The sequence below is a fragment of the Xenopus laevis genome, chromosome 5S, assembly GCF_017654675.1.
Source record: "Xenopus laevis strain J_2021 chromosome 5S, Xenopus_laevis_v10.1, whole genome shotgun sequence".
Lineage (NCBI taxonomy): Eukaryota > Metazoa > Chordata > Amphibia > Anura > Pipidae > Xenopus > Xenopus laevis.
In genome coordinates this window covers 88,268,651-88,285,493 of record NC_054380.1, presented here as the reverse complement: position 1 = coordinate 88,285,493, position 16,843 = coordinate 88,268,651, and positions in this window count along the sequence as shown.

The following is a 16,843-nucleotide window of genomic DNA, read 5'->3' as shown; positions in this document are numbered from 1 at the left end:
ATCGAAGGAAAATCGTCTTCGATCTGCTTCGATTCAAATTTTTTCCCCCAAAAAACTTTCATCTCTTAAACTCCACCAATTGCCTCCATATGGTTTTTGGAGATCACCCATATGCTAAAACATCACTTCGGCAGCTTTTAGGTGGCAAATGGTCGACGTTTTAAAGAAACAGTAAATTATATATATACGAATTTCAACTTCGAATCGAAGTTGGACTATTCGATGGTTGAAGTACCCAAAAATTACTTTGAAATTCGAAATTGATAAATCTGCATAATATTACAGCAGAGTTCTGGTAAGCCCAGAGGAATGCCCCAAGATGACAGTTTTATGGTATTTCTCTTCACCAAAATTTCAGGGGCCCCTAACTACTCAAAAGTGCTGCACATCATACTTCATGTTTGTAACTCAACACAATACCTTTAAAAAAAAAAAAAAAAAAGAAATATATACTCATTTTTGAGATACTATCTAGACTGTTTTTATTGTGCAGCATAGTGGGATGTCTAAGCAGTTACTGAATGAAGCAACATTGCAGTGAGTTGGGACAAAGTTTATCATTTACATTATATAAATACTTGAAGTCAGTCTGAGCAGCACATTTTCACAGACAACACAAAAGAGGTATGATAATAAAAATGTTTTCACCAGGTGTAATTAGCTAGAGTCAGTGTCGACTGTCCCACCGGGATACCAGGAGAACTCCCGGTGGGCCGAGGTGTCAGTGGGCCCTCATGCTGCTAAACATTTGGCATATTTCATGTTCATTCTTTATTTCTATGAGAACAAAAAGACTAAATAGATGGAATACTAGATGATTTTATTATATTATGTAAAGAAAAGAGACTAGGAGAATAGCGGTTGAGTGAGGAGAGGAAGAATAATAGTACTGACAGTGGGCCCCTGCCCACCCAAAAGGTTTTTGGGTGGGCCCCGGGTGTCCCAGTCTGACACTGATGATCGTGTGGCAGGGTAAGTGCCTTCTCCCTCAGGGTCCCGGTCTGTGCCATTACAGATGCACATAGGTAGGGCAGTGCCTCCCCTTGCCCCTATATGTGGACGCCCATGCCAGTACCACATAAATAGTAGTGAAGATGCAGGTCCATGTGATGTGGTCCATGTATAAGGATTAGGACTCAGCTTTCCAGAGAGCTTAGACAGAAATGGAGTGGCTGAGAAAACACCTTCCAGGAACTACAACCATAAGCTACAGATTCTTTGCAAAAGGAGCAAAGTACAGGGCAGGTACAACACAATTATACTTCAGCAGCCCAATAAAACCACAAATAGCTTTATGTTTTACTGCTCTACAGAAAATAAAGCACTGATATTAAAAACAGCAGAAACAATATTGCAAAAGACTTTCTGATTTCCCTTGGCACAAAAGTAATGGAGCAAGAGAAGAACTTCTATTTACTCGTTTCGGGAGCACAATTGGTACCCAGTGTGTTGGGCTAACAAACAAAACAGCGACTTAGAGATATGAAATGATAGCACTGGCATATTATGTAGGGCTTTACAAAGAGTAATATATACATGTAACAATAGCAGAAAAAGTCTGTTCTACACTATCCACTTATAGAGGCATTGTGAAGTAGAATTAAAGGCGTTGTTCACCCTCAAATTAACTTTTAGCATGATGTAGAGAGTGATATTCTGAGACAATTTGTAATTGGTGTCGTTTTTGAGTTATTTAGTTTTTTATTGAGCACCTCTCCTGCAATCTGGTTGCTAAGGTCCAATTTACCCTAGCAACCATGCATTGATTTCAATAAGAGACTGGAATATGAAAGGCCTGAATAGAAAGACAAGTAATACAAAGTAGCAACAAACAAAACGTTTGTAGCCTTACTGAGTAGTATGCCAAGCCCCCATGCAAAGAAATTTTGAAGAGGCCATCGTACTGCAATTCCTAACACACCAGCCCTTCTGTGCGGCCCCGCATGCCCCCCCATGCGGGGGGCATGCAGCACCCCCCTTCCCTGGCCAAAAGTAAGAGGCTGGGGAGGGGGGGTCCAAGTAACTGTAGAGGAAGCAGATCCAATGGAATCCAGATTTCCATCCTATGAAATCCAAAACAGTAGAACACAGCCTGACATACGTCTATAATGATAGGCAGCTGCAGACGGGAACACCTTTTAGGCAAAGCCCTGTGTCAATGCATTGTTGGAAAGTGGAGCACTTTAAGACTAATAGCAGTGTGTCTAACAGCACATACCTGTGATTCCATGCTATTAAACCACCAGAATCAGAAGGATCATTAGCTAAGTTGTTTCTTTTTGAAGAGAAGCATTACAGAGCATGGGGTTCAGTCTGCTGCACACTCAGTGTCAATATGCATTTATGTAAATTGATTTTATATTTTATATTATGTAAATTGATTTTAAATTTTATATTTTAAAAAAAAATTTTTTTTAGGAAAATACAATATGAAATATGTATTTAATAATGTCACAAACACTTTCTGTAGCTGCTGTTTATGTAGATCTCTAATTACATCTATGAGATGATGATGCTATACAGTGCTAATTGGGGGTATTTCAATGGATTTTGGACCCTGGGCAAAGGCCAATAGCTATTTATATGTAATCACTAGTCCGAAAGCACTCAATGGACAAATGATAAGAATATGTGGCAACCACTAGTTTTTATAGTTGTATATGTGTCACAATGCCTATGCCAGGAGGCAATCATAGCCCTTTAGCAGGGAAGATCTGTGTCTCCAAAGATGCCCCAGTAGCTCCCCATCTTCTTTTCTGCTGATTGTGTGCTGCTGTCATTTACTGAGCTTACGGACTGACTCATAATGAAAAGTACACATAGAATAGAAATGTCACAATATGAGGCTGATTAGTAATGAATACAGATATTTACTATACAACTACTCAGAAACCAGTGCAATTTGCAACGGCCCCCTGGGACAAGTTTGAAGTCCTGGATCATTGCTGCTATTGAGAAGCTGAAACTTTAGGCTGGTGCAATAAGTTCTGTATATAAAATATGGCATTTTTAACCATATTCATTTTTAGGGTTTGGTTCTCCTTAAACAAAAAAATAAAATCAGCATATTGGTTTGTTACAGAAGAGGACATTCAAAGAAAATGAAATGTCCTTTTGGTGGTGAAACCCGTTGGTGAAATGTATGTGATGCTCAAAGAACTGATCATTTGTGTGTTGCCATTAATGGTTGCAAAGAGACTAACACAATCAGCCACTACACTCACTAGCAAGACGGTATCAAGGGAATCAAGTCTGACTATTGTTTTGTACCTGTTTGTTGAATATGTCCTACAATTCAGCTATCGAGATCAGGTGCCAGGGTTTGTAACAATGTTTGTTTGCTTGTGAGTGCGTGTACCTGGGTACAGGTATGGGATCCGTTATCCAGAAACCCATTATCCAGAAAGCTCTGAATTATGGACAGGGCATCTCTCATAGACTCCATTTTAGCTAAATAATACGATTTTCAAAAATGATTTCCTTTTGCTCTGTAATAAGGGAAAATTGTATCTTACTTACCATAATTTTCCTTTCCTGGACATACTCTATATCAGAACTCACTGGGATATCCCCACCCCCATCAGAAGGACCCTCCCCAAAGCTTTAAAAGCCACCCCCTCTATGGTGTCTTTGTTACTAGCTTTAAGACAATCATTGTAGAAGGGATGGGAACACGCTGATATGGAGTATGTCCTGGAAAGGAAAAGTACGGTAAGTATGATACAATTTTCCCTGGACATACTCCATATCAGAATTCACCGGGAAATAGCAAGCTTAAAGCCCATTTGGGAGGGAACTAGGCTCTAACAGACTCCTGGATAATATTGCAATACTTACTGTTGTGAAGTACAGCACTCTACATACTATCAGCTCCAGAACCTAGTGATGTACAGGAGACATCTTATAGGATCGGCTGATCTTAAAGGAACAGTAACACCAAAAAAATGAAAGTGCTTTAAAGTAATGAAAATATCATGTACTGTTGCCCTGCACTGGTAAAACTGATCAGTCTGCTTCAGAAACACTACTATAGGTCATATAAACAATCTACTGTGTAGCAATGGCGGAAATTGAAAAACGGCTATATGGCACAGGTTAACAAATGGATAACAGATAACACCATTAGACAGACAGAGCTTATTTGCTATCTGCTGTGTAACCTGAGCCTTTTCTCCTTTAAATGGCTGTCCCCATGGCTACACAGCAGCTTATTTATATAAACAATAGTAGTGTTTCTTAAGCAAACACAGCAGCTTTACCAGTGCAGGACAACTGCATTATTCATTACATTAAAACACTTATTTTTTTACGTTACTGTTCCTTTAACTCCAATCCTAGAGGAAGAGAGCAATGAACAATTATACTTTGTGGAAGAAAATCCTGTTAGGACCCAGTCCTAAAGGGAAACTCACATTGAGACTGACCATCTCATATCCCTATAGCAAACTATACTAAGAGGAAGAAAATCCTGCTAGGACCCAGCCCTAAAAGGGAACTCACCCTGAGACAGACCATCTCACATCACTAGTCAGAGGTTGATAGTGTCAACCAATTATAGCACCAACATACAGAACTTATTTATGAAGAGGCATACGAAGAACAGATTGAAATGCATCACAATTGGAATATACTGGTTATCCTAAGCAGGTATCCAAGTTTCCAGTGGCGGAACTACCGGGGGAGCAGGGGTGCGAGCGGGCCAGGGCCCGCACCCCCTCAGGGCCTCCCGGCAGCGCCGCACGCCACTGAAATCAACCTGGCAGCGCGCCGTACGGAGGGGGCAGGGCCCGGCTGCGCATCACGCACCAGGGCCCGCCCCCCTCTAGGAACGCTGCTGCAAGTTAAACATATAACCTAGCGAACTAGCAGTTCTGTGCAAGAATACCATATAAACCAAACTGTTAATTGTGAACAGAACCAAATCTGATAAGATATCAGATGGGTAACAATATGATAGAAGACCCCAAAGGCTACATAAATATTACCTCATAGGAGAATACTATAGGCAGAGAACCTGATCATCCCTGTCAGACCTTCAAGAGGCCTATATGCGCTTATGCTAGCCTCTTGACCAGTACACTGTACATCCACACAGTTTGCCAGGGCCCCCTAAAAGGTTATCATCATGCCGAAAGGTAACCTTACTCCAATACAAAACTCCTGTGAGTAACCTTTTTTCCCCAAGAAGCTCCCTCATACAGGCATCACAATATCTAGACACACAGTCCCTAATTTGGGCTGTATGACACATTAAGGCCAACCATGTTTGAATGATAACATGAGAACATTCTAAGTGCCCCTGCACCTACATGGATGACTTGAGAACAGGAAGGCACATTCCCAGCCAACACAGGCGCTCGGCAGGAACAAAAGAATCCGTCCCCAACTAGGACCAAGGTCACACATGCTCTACCCAAGCAATGCATTAGTCCCTTATCCTGATGGAAGCCACAAAAAACACGTTCCAAGCTTCCCAGCTAGAGACATCCTGAATATACTGTACTTCAGGGCAAGTGGTAGACTGTTACTCAAGCAATAGCCTGGACTAACCAATTAGGCAGGAGATAAACCCCCAACTCCACATACTATGATTACAGATCATATCCTAAAGCAACTTCATGTCCACCACTGTGGCAACTGTTGCAAAACATGTGACCAATTCCTTTAATATAACCATTATGCAGCTCCAAGACGGTAATCTTAACCACACATCCAATACAATTGTAAGGGTTAACATCCCTGAACACCACACGCAACAATAGCGTAGTGAGGGTAATACAAGGGAATGTATATGTGCCCCATTTGTTTGTTGCCACCAGGCACCTTGCTCCTGCCAACAACAACAACAACACAGAATAGCTTCAAGAACAAGCCCCCAGCTGTACAGCTATTCTCAAGGCAGAGGAGATGCAACCTTATTAAGATGTGTTTTACAAGCCTTTTAATATCTTGCTTTTAATACAGAAGATGCCAATGAGACCAGCTGCCACCTGCCAGCCTTTAGGCAAAACCAACAAGCATTACTGTACCTTACCAAGTACTGTGGTAGAACCTAGCCATGCATAATTAGTGGAACACTAAGGAGAACCTGCTTCAACCCTATCATGGCGCCAACCAGGCCCGGACTGGCAATCTGTGGGTTCTGGCAAATGCCAGAGGGGCTGCTTTAAGGTGCCATAGAAAGTCAGTATTCAGTGGGCTGGTGGTGGCTGTTTGGGCCTCTGTGTGGGCTGAGTGGGCCTCTATGTACCTGAAATGCCAGGGCCTATTTTAATTCTCAGTCCAGGCCTGGCGCCAACCTCTGAACTCCCTTAAATAACCTGCATTCTGACTGGTCTATCCCATAGATCAAACTCAGTGAGCTCTGTGGTACACACAAGTCAAATGCGGTTTACCAAGTGTGTAAACCACCAAGTAGTGACTCTCTGTAGTGCAGGGAAAACCATATTCATATTTGCATACTGCTAAACTCTAGAATCCCTGCAAAATTCAGAGGAAAACAGTTAGGCAGTCTATATAAACATAGGTTATACCAGAGTCCAGTCATTACTGCAGGCCAGTGACACTATAGTTCAACTGCAACCTATCACCCTTACATAGGTTAAGCTGCAGTTATAGGCATGATATATCCATCTTGTATATAAGAAGGCACAAGAAACATTCAGTTTACAGCTAAACACATCCATACTGTATGGCCTTAGAAAAATTGCAAGTCGCCTACAACCCCTGAACTGGTACCAGCCTATAGCGCATACCAACAACAGGAGACCATTAACAGTTCATGCTGCAGATTTAGGCATGCTAATATCACAGATTTAAAACACAGTATGGTATTAAAACATATACATAGCCTGAATATTAACACAATGTAATACATTCAGATAGGCAGAGTACCAATCGTGAATTCTGCCTGCCACAAGAATTAGAGTTACTTTCTTATAGCACACAACCCTTAAGGTCTGGAACCCAAAGAGCATGTCAAAGAACAAGAACAGCATTGTGCAAGATCATAACATTACACACCTTATGAGTATTCCAATACAGGCCGACTGAAATATCTATTGCATATGATTTCCTGCATCCAATTAGCCAGTTCCCAGATTATTACCTGACTCTGCACTTCTATAACATAATGCAGAGTCAGCACTACCCAGAACAGGAGGAATATTCTGGAAGGTCAGGCAGTGTAGCTGATCACATGATTCCATTCAGCTGATGCCAATCTGGTATGCATCTCATTAGCCAGTTCTGAGAGGTTGCCATTTAACTCTGCACTAGTTGCTATAACATTTTCCATAGCAACAATAGGATTCAGTGCTATCAAGTACACACTTGTTAATGGGTTCTTATAACCCCAACCTGTTGTGTGTATAATGCCCATTGCAGTTATTCCGCCTTTGGCCCTATCCTTTCCGATTATACAATACCGAAATAGGATTCAGTGCATTACCCAGTGTAGAGGTAGGAGCCATAACACAGGACTGGAGATATTCTCTGGAAAACCCTGAGTTTGGCTGACCACATAACATTCAGGTATATTCAGGTATGCATGAAAACAGCCAATTGTAATAAAATTGGGAAACTTACCTCAGTAGTACACCACACCAGCCCAAAGTTTTGATCCAGTGGAGTGGGTTTGGTTTTTTTTTTACCTCAAGGGCCCCCACACACATGCGCCTCCATGAGTGGAAGAAAGCGGAATGCAGCGGAGCACAGACAAAAAAATACCCCCGTGCAAGGGCCCTAATACACAACCTTAGGAAAGACTTTGTGAGGGAGGCAGTTGGCTCAGAATTCTGACTCCATTTAACCCTTTAAGTGCCAGCAGAATTTCCCATTTTGGTTACGCGAAATGCCAGCCGTTTTTAAGCATTTGTACTTGTTCAGTTTAACAAGGTTTTATTGTAGAAAAACCTCCATGAAACTAGGAAAATTATATATTGTTTTTTTCGTTTTAAAATGGGCTTTGACGTGCAAGCGGAATTTTGCTACTTTTCTGGGGATTTAATGTGAATTTTGGGTGAAATATGTAAAAAAAAAAAAAATTGTTAAAAAATTATGTATATCTTGAGTTTTTTTTCCACAGAAAAGTTAATTTTACATGAATTTTTTTTGTGTTTGTAAAAGCCCTAATCCTGCCAAGTCCAACGATACCCAATATGTATCAGTAACCCACTTTTTTTGTCCAGGAGTAACCCCCAAACTAAAACAGCATTTTGTAGAATTTTACACCAGAACAAATTGGATAAGCACACGTGACAGTTGATGCAGCATAACTTATATGTAAATCTAAATTATCCCTTCAAGTTTGGTATTTTTAGAAACTACAGACCTTCAGGTTTCTAGGGGTGCTGTAGTTTTCACTCAAAATTCAAATACATTTTACCAGTGCGTTGTGATATTTAGAGCTTTTTTGTTGCATTTTTAGTTTTTTTCTAAAATGCTAACTTAGACGCAGGAATAAATGTAAATCTGACAAAATAACACCATTATAAATGCTATAATTACAGAAAATTTGAAAGACAAACTTCTCCTGAACAAAATGATACCCCATATGTATGGATACACATAGAGACGCAGCCACCAAACACCCCAAAACAGGAGCAACGCATAAGGGCAATTGCAGTTGAAAATCTGGGGGCTGCGCTCTATGTGTACTACTTGCAGTTTTTCAGTCTAAACCCCCCCCAAACTGTGAAATAACCCCCACAAACCTTATATGCCCGAAAAATACACTTCTTCAGCTATTCAAAGATGCCATTCTTGCTTTTCTACACAGAGAATTGTGGCCGCAGTCATTCTTAGAAGTCAGCGATTTGGTCTAAAATAAAGGAAAAAAGAGTTCCAAAGTTAGATTTCTCCCACAGTTTCCATGGCAACTAACAAAACCTGCTCAACAACAATCTGCAAGTTCCCCTGAATAGAACAATACCCCATATGTATGGATACACATAGAGACGCAGCCACTAAACACCCCAAAACAGGAGCAACGCATAAGGCCAATTGCAGTTGAAAATCTGGGGGCTGCGCTCTATGTGTACTACTTGCAGTTTTTCAGTCTAAACACCCCCCAAACTGTGAAATAACCCCCACAAACCTTATATGCCCGAAAAGTACACTTCTTCAGCTATTCAAAGATGCCATTCTTGCTTTTCTACACGGAGAATTGTGGCCGCAGTCATTCTTAGAAGTCAGCGATTTGGTCTAAAATAAAGGAAAAAAGAGTTCCAAAGTTAGATTTCTCCCACAGTTTCCATGGCAACTAACAAAAACCTGCTCAACAACAATCTGCAAGTTCCCCTGAATAGAACAATACCCCATATGTATGGATACACATAGAGACGCAGCCACCAAACACCCCAAAACAGGAGCAACGCATAAGGGCAATTGCAGTTGAAAATCTGGGGGCTGCGCTCTATGTGTACTACTTGCAGTTTTTCAGTCTAAACACCCCCCAAACTGTGAAATAACCCCCACAAACCTTATATGTCCGAAAAGTACACTTCTTCAGGTATTCAAAGATGCCATTCTGGCTTTTCTACACGGAGAATTGTGGCCGCAGTCATTCTTAGAAGTCAGCGATTTGGTCTGAAATAAAGGAAAAAAGAGTTCCAAAGTTAGATTTCTCCCAAAGTTTCCATGGCAACTAACAAAAACCTGCTCAACAACAATCTGCAAGTTCCCCTGAATAGGACAATACCCCATATGTATGGATACACATAGAGACGCAGCCACCAAACACCCCAAAACAGGAGCAACGCATAAGGGCAATTGCAGTTGAAAATCTGGGGGCTGCGCTCTATGTGTACTACTTGCAGTTTTTCAGTCTAAACACCCCCCAAACTGTGAAATAACCCCCACAAACCTTATATGTCCGAAAAGTACACTTCTTCAGCTATTCAAAGATGCCATTCTTGCTTTTCTACACGGAGAATTGTGGCCGCAGTCATTCTTAGAAGTCAGCAATTTGGTCTAAAAAAAAGGAAAAAAGAGTTCCAAAGTTAGATTTCTCCAAAGTTTCCATGGCAACTAACAAAAACCTGCTCAACAACAATCTGCAAGTTCCCCTGAATAGAACAATACCCCATATGTATGGATACACATAGAGACGCAGCCACCAAACACCCCAAAACAGGAGCAACGCATAAGGGCAATTGCAGTTGAAAATCTGGGGGCTGCGCTCTATGTGTACTACTTGCAGTTTTTCAGTCTAAACACCCCCCAAACTGTGAAATAACCCCCACAAACCTTATATATCCGAAAAGTACACTTCTTCAGCTATTCAAAGATGCCATTCTTGCTTTTCTACACGGAGAATTGTGGCCGCAGTCATTCTTAGAAGTCAGCGATTTGGTCTGAAATAAAGGAAAAAAGAGTTCCAAAGTTAGATTTCTCCCAAAGTTTCCATGGCAACTAACAAAAACCTGCTCAACAACAATCTGCAAGTTCCCCTGAATAGAACAATACCCCATATGTATGGATACACATAGAGACACAGCCCCCAAACACCCCAAAACAGGCACAATGCGTAATATTGGGGCTGCAAATTTATGTACAGTTCTCAAGTTTTTTCATCATAAACTGCCCCTTACCTGTAAAATAACCCCCATAAACCATATATATCCGAAAAGTACACTTCTTCAGCTATTCAAAGATGCCATTCTCGCTTTTCTACACAGAGAATTGTGGCTGCAGTCATTCATAGAAGTCAGCAATTTGGTCTGAAATAAAGGAAAAAATATATAAAAAGTTATATTTTTCTCTAAGTTTCCATGGCAACTGAGAAAAACCTGCTCAATAACAATCTGCACGTTCCCCTGAATAAAATGATACCCCATATGTATAAATAGACATAGATACGCAGCCACCAAACACCCCAAAACAGGCACAATGTCTAATATTGGTTCTGTGAATTTATGTGCAAGTATCCATATTTCATCCTAAACTGTCCCTTACCAATGAAATAACCCCCAAAAACTATAGATTTCTTGAAAATAAACACCTTCAACTATTCAGAGATGCCATTCTTGCTTTACTATGTGGAGAATTGTGGTTGCATTCCATTGTAAAACTCTGTGCTTTGGTCTGAAATAAAGGAAAATACAATGTACAAAGTTAGATTTATCCCCAAGAATTCTCCTAGAGAATTTTGGGGCTACTCTGTGGATCTGTATATGGTTGCTACTACCCCATATTAACCCCAAAACATATTTCACTCACCATTTTGGATTCAGTGGAGCGTCTTTGAGTTTCATCTGTCCTGTGGTGTTACAATACCAATTTGTTTGCTTCTTCCTACACTATTTCAGCAATGACAAAATCTGTACCACATTTGCAGATATATTTACCAACAAAATCCATAGTAATTTTGGCCCATAAATTATGCAAGTGTCCTAAGAAGTTTAGGAATTTAGGTGGCAACAATAAGGATTGGGGCATTAGCAGCGGAGATAAAATTATGCCCAGCAGCAGAAGTTTGTAGAAAGCTGGTGCCCCACTGGTAACAGGTATGGCAAAGTGCTATTAGGGCTGGGACACACTGGGCGATTTGGGGAGATTTAGTCGCCTGGCGACTAATCGCCGCGACTTTTCTCCCCGAATGCCTCCCTTCGCTATGCGCCTGTCTAAAATGAAAAATCGCCTGCGCTAATCACACGCGGCGATTCATTTTCCGAAGTCGCCCGAAGTTGCCTCAGGAAACTTCGGGCGACTTCGGAAAACGAATCGCCACGTGTGATTAGCGCAGGTGATTTTTCATTTTAGCTAGGTGCAGAGCGAAGGGAGGCATTCGGGGAGAAAAGTCGAGGCGATTAGTCGCCAGGCGACTAAATCTCCCCAAATCGCCCAGTGTGTCCCAGCCCTTAGTATTCAGAGAGCACTGCAACTTAGTCTAACCTAAACACTGCTTATATATTCACTTTGTGCTATAAGTACAAAAAAAATTGATTATTCCAACCACAACTTATCAGGAAAAATATGCTGAATGCATACACTAAGAACAAATCTAAACGATAGACCATAGTGTTTCGGTCACCCTGTGCTCAAAAACCTTTGCTATTCAAGAAAACTGAAGACATACTACCCACAAATCCAGAGATGCCTAAATCTACAAAAACAAATGCAAATGTTGCCCAGAAATACAGACAAAACTATAGATAACTGCGCTGATAGATGAGCTTTTGAGGTGCCAGTAAAAAAAAAGACTTGTGGCATCAGCATTAGAGATGCACATCATCCCACGTATTCATCACGCACCACAAGTTCTATCGTGCGCCCTCTCGACCAACCAGCACCTCAGTTCGCTATGGCACCAGCGCAATACAAATGCTATCCATAACACTACAACTGGCCTAAAGCACCGTAGCTCAACACAAAAGCTGAATGCATAGACTAATAACAAACCTATATACACACACAACTGTTTTTACTGCTACACAGCACACAAAAATTGCACACCCTGTGCCAAATCCTACACCATAAATCAAAGATCATTACTATACAGAAAAAAAACTGCCAACTTTTTTTTTGTCAAACTTTTTTTTTCATTACCAATATCTATAACCTATTTATAAATGAAGAAGGGACCTGCCAAAATGATCTCAATTGGGGGCTTGAATCTAAAAAACCACTGCACAAAAAACGCTTCACTTTGACAGCACAAAAAAAGCTTCACTTTGACAGCACACCTAACCAATTACTGCTAGTGTGTGCACAAAAACCTAGAGCGTGAAATGTTAGATCTCAATGGGGGGCTTGAATCTGAAAAAAACACTGCACAAAACACAAAAAAAAAAAGTGCATGAATCTGAAAAACCACTGCACAAAACACAAAAAAAAAAGTGCATGAATCTGAAAAACCACTGCACAAAACACAAAAAAAAAGTGCATGAATCTGAAAAACCACTGCACAAAACACAAAAAAAAAGTGCATGAATCTGAAAAACCACTGCACAAAACACAAAAAAAGTGCATGAATCTGAAAAACCACTGCACAAAACACAAAAAAAAGTGCATGAATCTGAAAAACCACTGCACAAAACACAAAAAAAAAAGTGCATGAATCTGAAAAACCACTGCACAAAACACAAAAAAAAAAGTGCATCACTTTGCCAGCACACCTAACCACCTAAACAGAGAATGCCAAGCTTACTATACAGATTTACTAAATCCTTTTACCACCAACAAACCCAGAGAGCCCTAACCTACCAACACAACACAGAATTCAAGCCCTCTCGTAGTGTACCACAGTGTGGTACACCTCAAAACAGGGTTGGAAACACAAAGCAGGCTTGCTAGGACACTTGGGACAAAAATACCGCACATCTTTTCTAACACCCCTGGAACGACAAACCTTACAAGCTCTCTGGGCATATCTTTTATTAGGTGTTGGTGGAATTTGGGCAATGAAATGCTTACCCACCATTCGGGCAACATTGTCATTGCCAGGCACATCTGGAACCTCCTGTACATCTCCAAACAAAAGGGCAGGGAGCAGTTGCAGCAGAAAATTGTAATAAGACAATTTGGGGCCTGGTACTGCCGCCTTGTAAACGACATAAGAATTATAGAGGGCCATTTGAATCATGTAAATTGCTGCTTTTTTGTACCAGGCCCTGGTTTTTCTGGTGGCGTCATAGTAAGTTTGAATTTGGTCTGTTTTATCGACGCCACCCATATGCTTACTATAATCTTTACAACAGAGTGGCTTTGATTTTGCGGGCCTGCCACGTCTGTGTTGGACAACTACACTCTCATTGTGGATAGTAGTAAGCATAAAACATTTTTTGTGTCTGCAAATTTTAGGGCCAGGAGCTCATCGGTTCTTAGAGCATTTACTTCTCCACGTTTCAATTTCTTGTCCACCAGTTCCTTAGGCAGTCCTTTGCGGTTTTGCCTAACGGTGCCACAGGCAAGGGTGTCCAAGCAATAAAGGGTCCTAAATAAGAGGATGCTCGTGTAAAAGTTATCCACGTATAAGTGGTAACCTCGGCCCAACAGTGGAGTTATGAGCTCCCAGACAATTTTACCACTGGCAGTCAAATCAAGGGGACAACCGGGGGGGTCCAAATTAGAGTCCTTTCCTTCATAGAACATGAAAAAACTAGTATAGCCCGTGCTGCTTTCGCAGAGTTTGTAAAATTTCATCCCATAGCGAGCCCGCTTACTAGGGATGTATTGGCGAAATCTAAGGCGCCCTTTGAAGAGCAAAAGGGACTCGTCCACACAAATATTTTGGGAGGGGGTGTAGACCTCTGCGAAGCGCTGAGACAGGCTATCTATAAGGGGCCTCAATTTGTAAAGCCTGTCGTGACCGGGCTCATTAGGGGGAACAGCCGCTGCGTTGTCGTTACAACGCAGTGAAGAAACCGCAGTAAAATTTGGTAACGGTTTCTTGGCATAACGGCTGAAAAAAGAGGGATGGAAAGGACTGTAGTGGTATCCCAGTATGAGGCTAAGGTGTAACGTTCTACGAGTCCCATTGCCAATGTGAGTGCCAGGAATCTTTTGATTTCACCGACATTAGTGGGATACCACGCATGGGCTCTTGAATACCCTGGTAAAGGGTGGCTGGCAAGATACTGCTCAGCGTATAAATTTGTAAAATGGACCATGTCCTGTAGGATGGCCTCTGTAATAGATTGATTGAAGAAATCTATGATTTGAAAGTTAGTGGTGTCCACCTTGACGCCCGCGACTGCAGTGAATGGGGGAATTTCTGGGGCATAATTACAGGGAGGCCCCCACACAGGCGCTCCAACTGCTGCATCACCACTACCCTCACCCTCTTCAACCTCCATGGGTGCATCTGGCACACTGCCACCATCCTCTGACTCGTCAGCAGTAAGTGTGCCGCCACTACTAGCCTCTGCGCTAATAGTGCTGCTATCACCTACCTCTGATTCCTCAGTAGAGGCATCAGATGGGACATACTCAGAATCTGAATCGCTGAATTCCTCTGAGCTGGAGTCCATGCAAAACCTAGCCGCTTCCTCAGCGGTATAAAACCGTTTGGCCATTGTGCCAGAAATATACAGACAATTGCAAAACTATGAATCAATAGGCAGTCAAACAAATGAGAAAGCAAGACAGCTCCTACTTGAAATATGAGAATAATAAAAAGCCAGCAAAATATGACCAAGCACTGCTAATACAAACAAACAGAACAAAAAAAAAAAACACAAGCTAGCAAGATGACCAAAAGTTAACCCCTCCCAATATAAACAACCAGAACAAAAAAAAAAAACCAAGCCAGCAAGATGACCAAGAATTAACCCCTGCTAATATAAACAACCAGAATAAAAAAAAAAACCAAGCCAGCAAGATGACCAAGAATTAACCCCTGCTAATATAAACCACCAGAACAAAACAAAAAAACACAAGCCAGCAAATTTCTGGGACAATCAGCTGAATCAAGCAGAATAAGACCACTAAAACTAAGTCACAGCAAAGGGAACGTTTTTTAGGGGCACTAAACAAGCAATAAAGAACAGTGCAAAGAAAACTCTTGAATACAATCACTAAAATGCAATAACACTACCCAAAGCAATAAAACAACAACTATTGCACTGAAATCAGTGGTCAAGGGTCCTAGATGCACTAGTGTCCCTGCAAAGAAAACCTTTTTTGGGGAGCTAAGCAAGTAGTAAAAAATGCAAGGGAAAAACTGAATATAATCAACAAGATGCAGCAAAATTACGGTTATTGGAGTGAAACTGGTGGTCAGAACTATAGATCCACCAGCGTCACTGCAAAGGGAAACTTTTCTAGGGAACTAAATCAGCAGTAAAGGACAATGCAAAGAATAAACTAAAAAAATCACCAAAAGCAATGAAAATTACTGTTATTGGAGTGAAATCAGTGGTCTGGACTATAGATCCACCAGCGTCACTGCAAAGGGAAACTTTTCTAGGGAACTAAATCAGCAGTAAAGGACAATGCAAAGGGGAAACCAGCAGTAAAGAACAATGCAAAGAATAAACTAATAAAATCACCAAAAGCAATAAAAATTAAGTTTTTGGGGTGAAATCGGTAGTCTGAACTATAGATCCACCAGTATTACGGCAAAGGGAAACCAGTAGTAAAGAACAATGCAAAGGGGAACTAAACCAGCAGTAAAGAACAATGCAAAGGGGAAATAAACCAATAAGAGCAATAAAAAACACAAACCAATGATAAAATGGCAAAAAACAGTAAAAAGCAATCAAATAATTGTAATACAAGATCAGAAATAAAGTTTGAACAACAAATAAAGAAAAACTACTAAAGAAAGCAAAGAAAAAAAGAAAAGAAAAAAAGTATAGAGAAAAAAGTAAGAGTAAGTGTGAGTGTGAGTGTGTGCTTGGCAAAGTTGCCTGTAAGTGTGTTTTAGTGCAAAAGTGTACTAAGGCCAAAGAGAGAAGAAAAAAAAAAAAAAAGAAAAACATTTTTTTTAGACAGTTATAAACAGAAATAAACAGAAATAAAGGGTGTAGAGAGGTGTAGTTGAGCTCACTCAGTCGAATCCAGGCAATCAAAGCGACCAACTTGGCAGGAAACCAGCAGAATGGCAGCAGGGGGGCTCCAACTGTAGCAGATGCGCAGCAGGAGTGGAAGGGGCGGCGTTTTCCGGGTGTAATTTATGGGGGGAGCAGTGGAGACGTCATCACTGTGCTCCTTGCGTCTCCACTGCTCCTATTGGCTGCCCAAAACCGATCGCTTACCGGATCGGTAAGTATAACCTTATTTGCTCGTTGCCTAGGGGGTTCTGCACGGAACAGAAGCGGTGCGCAGCTTTTAAATGCGCACCGCTTTCTGCAGGGAGGGAAATGCTGCAGAACGTAGAATCTACGTTCTGTGGCATTTC